Source organism: Archocentrus centrarchus, chromosome 23, assembly GCF_007364275.1.
Source record: "Archocentrus centrarchus isolate MPI-CPG fArcCen1 chromosome 23, fArcCen1, whole genome shotgun sequence".
Classification (NCBI taxonomy): Eukaryota; Metazoa; Chordata; class Actinopteri; order Cichliformes; family Cichlidae; genus Archocentrus; species Archocentrus centrarchus.
The window spans coordinates 13,187,476-13,198,930 of NC_044368.1; positions in this window are offsets into that span (position 1 = coordinate 13,187,476).

An 11,455-nucleotide genomic window follows, 5' to 3' on the forward strand; every position below is an offset into this window, starting at 1 on the left:
AAATAAGTTTAGCAGACATGAGCTTGAGGACAGAGACAGAGGAGAAGTGGGGGCTGCAAAACTGATCTTAATGAGAGCTGCAGAAGAGGATAAGCAGCACTCTTCACCTTACATACCAAGACCCTGGCTGCTGAGACGGCTTCATTAAGACCACCAGACTATGGACTGTCACTCTTGAAAACGGCCAAGGCGGCCACAGGAATGGGAAACAACAACACAGTAATAACGTTGACATTTACAATAGGCGTTGGATATCATATCCAATTTCTCCCTGCACACCCTTAATTCCTTTTTAATTGCTTTTCCGTGTTGGTTCCGGGATAAGGCTGTCTCTCTTCATTTGTGAAAGTTGAGAGATGGGGACAGTGGTGTGTATATGGACAGCTGATGGTGTGGTGCTGTGCGTGTGTGTGTGTGTGTGTGTGTGTGTGTGTGCGTGTGTGTGTTCCAGTGGGTGAGGGGCTGGGGTATCAGATGCTAAAGCAGGGCTGTTGCAAAGAAAGCTGAGATAATTGGGAGCTGTTTCAAACAAATCAAATACTGTTTAAAGGAGTTTTGATTAAACACTGCAAATCTAACTTTGAAGGAAATAACTTAAGAATTAAACGATTATCATGCAGTCTACATGATTAATTATCAGGCCGCATGCTACTGAACACTCATCCTTAAAGGATGAATTATGGTGCTAAAGAGAACCAAGAGCCAAATACGTCTTATATTCATAGTATACTCCCAGAACAGAGCCCACAGGGCTGTTAATAACCTGCATAAATCAATATAATTTGACCAGAAAGTAAATCAGGATCTAACAGTGAATTTTAAAGTGGTTGAACCCTGCACTTAAAGGAATAGTTCAACATTTTGGGAAATTTGCATCTTTGCTTTACACGAGGAGATCGATATCACTCTCCTGTTTGGACACTATGAAGCTGGAGCCGGCGGACGCTTAGCTCATATTAACAAACACTGGAAACAGCCAGCCAGCCGCTGTCCAAGGGGAGCAAAATGTTGGCCAACCAGCACCTCCACAGCTTCGCAATAAAGCTGTCTTGTTTTAATGTGTCTTAAAAAAAGAAAAAGAAAAAAAAAAGAAAGAATGCAATTACAAGTGATAGTTTTATGTGTGATTTTCATTTAACACTGGGTCTGGCTTTGTTCAGTATTTAAAGCTGTTTATCTGAGCAGCTTGGCCTTTGCAGTGTGAGAGGTTTAAATCTTCCGTTTCAGCAACAGATGCATCTCCCAAAACCTTTTTTTTTTTTTTAATTTTAATAAATGGTTTTTAATCATTTGAGCTACATTCAGCATAGTGTATCATTATAGCAAAAATCACATATAATCCTCTGTAAAACCACAACTTGTTTTTGGCATTTAGGGATGGAGATTTTAAACTCTAGAGAAAGCTAGGTCAGCTGTTAGCTGTTAACCATCTTCCTGCTGTACAGCCTCATATTTACTGTTCACATATTAGATCGGTTTCAACCATCTGACCTAAGTTTTCGAAAGAAATCTATAGAATTCGACCAAAAAGTGTCTGCAAAGTAACAGCAAAGGGATTGGAACAACCACAGTTTGGAAGTGTGTTTTCTCTTGGACAAAACCTAACAGGATCCACAGAATGAGAAAGTGGCCATTTTACGCTACGTCCTTTTAAATACTGAACAGTAAATGACATCAATCAAGCATCAGGTCCATCACGCTGCTGACTGACTGACGGCACAGCCCACTGCACCACATAACTTGGCAACCCTGGAGTTACTTTTATCCAGCAGAGTGTGTGGTGGTTAATCAAAGCCCATAATTTCCATAATTCATGGATGCCCATCTGTTTGCCACCTACTCCCATGCCCAGTGCAGAATAAACAAATTCAGGAGTGGGGCCAGGGGGCTATTTAATGACAGCATCAGCCATGGCTTGTGCAAAAATCCACACATACACACAGCAGAGAGCACACGCACACCACGCGCGCGCAACATAGTCTAATCAATCTTCCGGCATGGACTGTAATTTATTCTCAACACAACTGTTTAATCTATCTAAGGTGCGATATTTGCATCACAATTTACAAACTGAGGTTAAATAGTTTGGCTTCATGAGACTAATACTCATCCCATTCACATTGTACTTTTACAAGATTCTTTTGCAGCTGATCTCCATCCATACGGTTTGCCACAAAAGTCTTGTCCTGGTTCATCATTGTGCAGATTTTCTTCTGATAAAACACCTGATGTTATTGCAAGCCCCGGGAGAGCTCTGTGTTTGAATCCAGAGAGCTCAAGGTGGAAAAATATTCTACCAAAACACCAACACACTGAGAATTCTAAGCTCAAAGCCAGTATTCAAAGATCATGTTCAGAATTGTGAGAACAATGTCTTAATTCTAGCAGTGCACTGAGAGTTCTAATATCAAAGCTAGTATTAAAGAAAGATCAAATTAAGAATTGTCACAACAAAGGAAGAATTCTACCAACACACTGAGAATTCTAAGCTTCTAAGAATTGGCACAACAAAGGAAGAATTCTACCAACACACTGAGAATTCTAAGCTTCTAAGTATTCTAAGAATTGTCACAACAAAGGAAGAATTCTACCAACACATTGAGAATTCTAAGCTTCTAAGAATTCTAAGAATTGTCACAACAAAGGTAGAATTCTAACAACACATTGAGAATTCTAAGCTTCTAAGAATTCTAAGAATTGTCACATGGAAGAATTCTACCAACACATTGAGAATTCTAAGCTTCTAAGAATTCTAAGAATTGTCACAACAAAGGAAGAATTCTACCAACACACTGAGAATTCTAAGCTTCTAAGAATTCTAAGAATTGTCACAACAAAGGAAGAATTCTACCAACACATTGAGAATTCTAAGCTTCTAAGAATTCTAAGAATTGTCACAACAAAGGAAGAATTCTACCAACACACTGAGAATTCTAAGCTCAAAGCCAGTATTCAAAGATCATATTCAGAATTGTGAGAACAATGTCTTAATTCTAGCAGAGCACTGAGAATTCTAATATCAAAGCAAGTATTAAAGAAAGATCAAATTAAGAATTGTCACAACAAAGGAAGAATTCTACCAACACATTGAGAATTCTAAGCTTCTAAGAATTCTAAGAATTGTCACAACAAAGGAAGAATTCTACCAACACATTGAGAATTCTAAGCTTCTAAGAATTCTAAGAACTGTCACAACAAATGAAGAATTCAACCAACACACTGAGAATTCTAAGCTTCTAAGAATTCTAAGAATTGTCACAACAAAAGAAGAATTCTACCAACACATTGAGAATTCTAAGCTTCTAAGAATTCTAAGAATTGTCACAACAAAGGTAGAATTCTACCAACACATTGAGAATTCTAAGCTTCTTAGAATTCTAAGAATTGTCACAACAAAGGAAGAATTCTACCAACACACTGAGAATTCTAAGCTCAAAGCCAGTATTCAAAGATCATATTCAGAATTGTGAGAACAATGTCTTAATTCTAGCAGCACACTGAGAATTCTAATATCAAAGCTAGCCTTAAAGAAAGATCAAATTAAGAATTGTCACAACAAAGGAAGAATTCTACCAACACACTGAGAATTCTAAGCTTCTAAGAATTCTAAGAATTGTCACAACAAAGGAAGAATTCTACCAACACACTGAGAATTCTAAGCTTCTAAGAATTCTAAGAATTGTCACAACAAAGGAAGAATTCTACCAACACACTGAGAATTCTAAGCTTCTAAGAATTCTAAGAATTGTCACAACAAAGGTAGAATTCTACCAACACATTGAGAATTCTAAGCTTCTAAGAATTCTAAGAATTGTCACAACAAAGGAAGAATTCTACCAACACATTGAGAATTCTAAGCTTCTAAGAATTGTCACAACAATGGAAGAATTCTACCAACACATTGAGAATTCTAAGCTTCTAATTGTCACAACAAAGGAAGAAGTCTACCAACACATTGAGAATTCTAAGCTCAAAGCCAGTATTCAAAGATCATATTCAGAATTGTGAGAACAATGTCTTAATTCTAGCAGCACACTGAGAATTCTAATATCAAAGCTAGCCTTAAAGAAAGATCAAATTAAGAATTGTCACAACAAAGGAAGAATTCTACCAACACACTGAGAATTCTAAGCTTCTAAGAATTCTAAGAATTGTCACAACAAAGGTAGAATTCTACCAACACATTGAGAATTCTAAGCTTCTAAGAATTCTAAGAATTGTCACAACAAAGGAAGAATTCTACCAACACATTGAGAATTCTAAGCTTCTAAGAATTCTAAGAATTGTCACAACAAAGGAAGAATTCTACCAACACATTGAGAATTCTAAGCTTCTAAGAATTCTAAGAACTGTCACAACAAATGAAGAATTCAACCAACACACTGAGAATTCTAAGCTTCTAAGAATTCTAAGAATTGTCACAACAAAGGAAGAATTCTACCAACACATTGAGAATTCTAATCTTCTAAGAATTCTAAGAATTGTCACAACAAAGGTAGAATTCTACCAACACATTGAGAATTCTAATCTTCTTAGAATTCTAAGAATTGTCACAACAAAGGAAGAATTCTACCAACACACTGAGAATTCTAAGTTCAAAGCCAGTATTCAAAGATCATATTCAGAATTGTGAGAACAATGTCTTAATTCTAGCAGCACACTGAGAATTCTAATATCAAAGCTAGCCTTAAAGAAAGATCAAATTAAGAATTGTCACAACAAAGGAAGAATTCTACCAACACACTGAGAATTCTAAGCTTCTAAGAATTCTAAGAATTGTCACAACAAAGGAAGAATTCTACCAACTCACTGAGAATTCTAAGCTTCTAAGAATTCTAAGAATTGTCACAACAAAGGAAGAATTCTACCAACACACTGAGAATTCTAAGCTTCTAAGAATTCTAAGAATTGTCACAACAAAGGTAGAATTCTACCAACACATTGAGAATTCTAAGCTTCTAAGAATTCTAAGAATTGTCACAACAAAGGAAGAATTCTACCAACACATTGAGAATTCTAAGCTTCTAAGAATTCTAAGAATTGTCACAACAAAGGAAGAATTCTACCAACACATTGAGAATTCTAAGCTTCTAAGAATTCTAAGAATTGTCACAACAAAGGAAGAATTCTACGCTTCTAAGAATTCTAAGAATTGTCACAACAAAGGAAGAATTCTACCAACACACTGAGAATTCTAAGCTCAAAGCCAGTATTCAAAGATCATATTCAGAATTGTGAGAACAATGTCTTAATTCTAGCAGCACACTGAGAATTCTAATATCAAAGCTAGCATTAAAGAAAGATCAAATTAAGAATTGTCACAACAAAGGAAGAATTCTACCAACACACTGAGAATTCTAAGCTTCTAAGAATTCTAAGAATTGTCACAACAAAAGAAGAATTCTACCAACACATTGAGAATTCTAAGCTTCTAAGAATTCTAAGAATTGTCACAACAAAGGAAGAATTCTACCAACACATTGAGAATTCTAAGCTTCTTAGAATTCTAAAAATTGTCACAACAAAGGAAGAATTCTACCAACACACTGAGAATTCTAAGCTCAAAGCCAGTATTCAAAGATCATATTCAGAATTGTGAGAACAATGTCTTAATTCTAGAAGCACACTGAGAATTCTAATATCAAAGCTAGCATTAAAGAAAGATCAAATTAAGAATTGTCACAACAAAGGAAGAATTCTACCAACACAGTGAGAATTCTAATGATGCAACAAAGTCCCCTCATTATACACTCACTGGCCACTGGAAGCATTCCTCAGAGAATTTAGTTCATATTAACACGATGTCATCACACCATCAGCAGCCTTAATTTTCATGTTATTTATTCCAAATTCTGACTGTATTCAGTCGAAATCAAGACTCATCAGGCTAGGAAATTTTTGGTCAGCCTGTGTATGCAGCCTCAGTTTTTTGTTCTTTGCTGACAGGAGTGGCAACCAGTGTGGTCTTCTGCTGCTGTAGTCCATCTGCTTCGAGTTTACACATGTTGTGTGTTCAGAGATGTTCTTCTGCATACCGTGGTTGTAATGACCAGTTATTTGAGTTACTGTTCCTTTCATATCAGCTCAAAGCAGTCTGGCCATTCTCTTCTTACCTCTGGTATCCAAAGGACCTTTTCTCCCAGAGGACTGCTGCTCACCTGATATTTTATCTTTTTAAGACCGCTCTCTGTAATCCTTAGAGATGTTTGTGTGTATCCCAGTAGATCATCAGTTTTAGAAATACTCAGACCAGCCCATTTCTCTCTCATTCTGATGCTCGGTTTGAACATCAGCAGGTTGTCTTAAAGCATGCCTAAATGCTCTTAGTTGCTGCCATGTTGGCCACTGATTACATATTTTCATTAACGAGCAATGTAACAGGTATACCTAATAATGTGGCAGGTGAGTGTGTGTTTGAGGTACATGGGTTGTAAAATAAAGTGATCCTTGATCATCCCTTTAAATGAAAGTTTTTTTAATTAGCACTTAACTTGCACAAAATGCTACACTGGACTTTATGAGTTGCAGTCCAAATTCTAATCCTATTTCCTCCACAAGTGTCCATTAAAAATCACTCACACTAAACATGTTCTAAAAATAGTTTCAACTGAATAAGATGGCTGTATTTTAATGGCCGGAGGCTTAGCTGCTGCCTGCATGCTGAGAGCTGCTGTCACTTACTTATGAGATTTATTCCCTAATGATATATACAGTAAGGCACAGTAAAAACGGCAAACTGGTAAATCTGATGATGGCACCTGATAAACAATAGGAGACAAGTGGGGTTTAAAAGTAATCAGGTCAGATAAAGTTAACAGCATTTAAGGCTACAAATCTTCAAGTATCTTCTGGTGTGAGAAGGTCACAGATGTAATCAGAGCCCCTCTGACCCAGCTGTTGGGCTCCATTTGAAGTATTAAAGTTGCATTAGACTGGTGAGAGAGGGAGAAAGGACTTCTCCCACTAAAAACACCTGGTGCGATAACCCAAGTTCTCAAACTTTGTAAAGTATCAAATGTATTCCTCCAAAGTTGAAAACAACTCTGAAATTGGGTCCTTTTGGAGAAACTTTTATTCCAGTCGATCTCGGCAATAGTCTTTCTGTCTCTCTTCCGAAACAAAGCCGGCTGGCCAGAGAGCTCAGAGTGATTCTGACAGTAACTTGACTTTTGAAGTGAAAGTAAAGAGGCTGCTGCAGCTCTGCTTCATGCAATTCAGAAACATATTAAAAATTAAGTTGTTTTTATCCTTCACAGATTTAGAGAAGGTCATCGTGATTTTATCTTATCTTGTTTAGCTGCACGAGTTGCCCACATGTCTCCGGCTTCTTCCGGAGGCAGCAGTGCCTTTTTTCTGCTGTAAGACCGGGTGTCAGATATTGAGAATTAGGCCTAACACACAAAAATGGAAATTTCCCTTTTCTTAGAAGAAAAGTCACTTTCTTTTTTTTTTTATGACTGGGAACTTTGGTAGCCATTTAAATTTGAGGGATGATCATAGCAGCCCCTTTTTTTTTCTCTCTCACAATTCTTCTCTGCCCATGAAAGACTGGATTACCACCCAGGCAGTTGCCCTGGGGCGCTGCTTTCGATAACTGGCCAGTTGCTAAATCCCTCCCTGAAAGGCTACAACAGCTGTCCTGCAAAGCATTAGATTTCTTCACATGTTAAAGCTGTGTGCATGAGACTGTAAGCAGTCCTTCTTATGCAGCCTTTGGTTTCTTTTCACCATTTAAAAAAAAAATACAGCAGAATAGATTAGATTAGATTAGAATAGATTAAATTGTCTATTTTTTCTGGTCTAAACTTGAGCTTCAACAGTTTAAATATCAAGCTAATGAGCTCGCTAGCTTAGTATTGTCAGTGCAATGAGACATAAGTATATGTCTTATTTTGTATAAACTTTAAAAGATGTCAGCTAGAAATATTATAAATCTACCAGACAAACAATTTAACCCAATTCATGGAGATAATATTAGTTTTTTGAGCTAGGTAAGATAAGATATAAATTAACAACCGTCATTTTAAAATTGTTGCGACATTGTGCTGGTGATCTCATTGCCTTTAAAAAGGTTGTGTTGATGAGAGGGACTAGGCCTGTGACCGCTCCCAGTCAGTGAGTCAAAATGACTGATAAAACAGCAATAAGACAGTCAGTCATCTATCAGTCTGCAACTGATTGCATGTAATTGCCAGCTTGACCCCAATCTGTTTGTGAGAATATGGTGATAAATCAGCAGAAGTTGTTAATCTGTAACAAATCAGTTGCCATTTAATTGACATGAAACAGAAATTCACATTAAGTACTTACATTTGAAGTCTATCCAGCACCTCAGATTTCAAACTAAATTCCTTCACAAATCGTGACATAGTTGCTGCAGGACATTAATTTTAATAGGTGCTTGGCAACCTAGTTTTTATTAAGGAATACAGTCAGAATACAAGCAGTTGGCAACCACTTGAGTCTAATCCCCTCATGCAAAGAGACACATTGCATATAAGTTGCAATGATTGGCTCGATTGACTCAGATTGAGTGCAACATGTTGGCAATCTGGCTGCGTTTAGAAATTAGATGGCAATTATTTGCGAACCTTCACCAGTCTGTCTGACAGTAATTGCAGTCAGTCCGACATGGATTGCAACTATTGTGAGACAGGTTGCCTCTCACCAGGCGGCCTGTGCAATCACCTTGTGGTCGTTGCAAGTACTTGCAATCAGTCCCTGAATACAAAAATAACTAAAAAAAAAGGGTTGTATTATTCCAAAAAACCTCCCAACCATGTAATATACCTTCAAGCACCAAGGAGGACAGTTCAGCACATCAGAGGCACCATAACATTTTTTGCTTATTGCATTTTCTTCAAGTGGTCACATGCAGTAAAACTCTGTGCTTTTTGTGGTTCCTCGAATCCAAGAACCAAATTTTGTTTTGACTGACCAGTGTGCCTCCAAGACTCAACCTCCTGTTTGGCTGCTTCTCCACAAATTTTGATTGGCTGCGATGGACGAAATCTTTGGAAAATTAAAAGTCTAGTAGTTTACTCTTGTGAGGCTTGGTCTAATTTTGATGAAGATTGGGGAAAAATCTGTTGCCTGTAATCTTGAATCGCAAAGTCCAGTATGACATATTATAGTGCTGTAACCTCAGCTCGATCCAAGTTACACAATGACCCATCAGCTTTCAAAATCAGCGTGCCAAATTTCAGTTGTTTCCTGTCCACTTCCAGACTGGAATGGCAGAAAACAAAGAAAAGTTAGAAGCACAGTTCACATTATTTAGCACAGTATAGCACTTTATTGATTTCTGGCATCTTTTTACATTAGATAATCATTTCTTCATATATTTTACATTGTTCTTGATATTTTTTATGTCTTTCATAAATCATAAATAGTGGCTTAATGATGACCCAAAGACTAAAATTGAATCAGTTCTGGTTCTGACAAAAAAAATACTGTTGATGAATTCAGTCAAAAATACAAAATCATAACATTTTGAATATACGGTATATATACGGAATATATGCGCAGTCCATCCAGCACAGTGGTCATATAAATGCTTTGTGATGCATATCATAAACAGGACTACTAAAGCCCGGATTATGCCTCATATAGTCTGGTGTACGTCTCCATCATCAGGCAGCAGAAACACTTCACTTTGAGTAGACCACTTACTTCGGGGATGTTTGTTGTGTTGTATCTGGGACCCTGCGCTACATGTAATACTTGTCAAACAGCTGTTGAAGTCCCCGTGAGACCAAACAACCACTTTAACCTGTCAAATGGCTCGAGACATCATGAGCAACGTTTATCCATAATTACTTTCAGTCCATTCTTGTCTGGGTAATTGTGTGTATCCCTGAGCCATGACATTTTTTTTTTTTTTTTAAATAGCTTTCAAAACCACTTGATGGCTGTTTCCATAATGGCTCCATCATCTCATTTGTATATGCACTTTTGATGGCATAATAGACACCAATTATTGGCAATGTCTCTAAACATGAAAACAGGAAAATAAAAGAGATGCAAGCAATGTAGGCAAACTTACTGTCATCTCTTTTTTACATTCATGAATGTTAATTTTTTTTTTTGTCAAAGTTAAATAAAAAGGCATAAAAATGATGCAAAACTTTTGCCATTTTGCTACTAAGCTCATCTGTCATTGTACAAGGGAAAAAGGACAATGAAACTAAAACCAAAAGGAGCCACTGCTAAATGGGAAACCAAAGAAACCAGTTGCACATTATTGCATGCACACAGTGCCTACTGAGCTACAGCATTATAATCTAACATATTAAGCACTCTGCATATATCAAACTTCAATCTACCATACCGTAGATTGATGTGATATGTAGAAATTTACAGTTGTTTTCTCAATAAGGCATGCCAATGTGATTCCTTTCCTAACAGGTTGCGGCATCTGTCACAGCTGGAGTCACCGCAATCCTCTGTGTCAGTGGACAGTCCCAAAGCGCTACAGTCACCTCTGCACTGCAAAGCAAACAGTCACGCAAGGCTCTTCACACCGGAGGGAGGGTTTCACTTTATTACACATCCGCAGCTTCTTCATACGGGCCCAAATAATAGTCGATAAGATTTTGAGCCCGTGAAACGAAGTTAGCCATACAGAGAACACTGCGAGGGGAAATTCAGGTTTGTAAATGAGCAGAAAAGATTTGTTGCTGCACAAATTAAATCAGCTCAAAAACAAAAGGAGAGCGCTTCTTCTGAAGACTGGATTCAAAGCATTAAACTGTGTGTGATATTCTCTGCTCTGAAACTTTAGTTATATGTGCCCACACACTTTTGCAATAAGCACCCGCAAGTTGCAAGTGAGAAATTTTGGCTGCTATCTCTGGGCTGAAAAAAGAAAAAAAAAAACAAAAAAACAGGGCCAATATTGATTTTTTTTTTCTTACAGCTGCAAATTTAGCAGAGTTTTCTGAACCCATACTGAGGATTCACAAGCAGTTAGGGTTTCTCCAATTCGTCTCACAAAGAGTCATACTAACTTCTTCTATTTCACACTTCTAATACTGTCTTCTGTGAAATAAACTTTATCCTCCTGTGTGACTGAGCTAACACAGCGAATGAATAACAAACCATAAAAGATATACTGTGTGCAACGCAGCTACCATTTGAATGAAGCTGGTACATTTATTAAGCATGAGTTGCACACATGAAAACAATGAAATACATTCATCTAACCATTTTCTGTGTGACACTAGCTTTGGTTCATATAAGACATCTTAAGTTTGTTAGAAATCACAGGATGCTATTTTGATGTGTGTGTGTGTGTGTGTGTGTGTGTGTCCCTGCTTAATGAACACAGTGAAACATCAAACACTTGTGGCACCTTAGTGCACTTAAAGCTAAAGTGCAGAGGCTTTGTTGCAAAGACAATACAGTATATGAACCACAAATGCGCACTAATCACATCACTTAAGGAGCCTTTCAC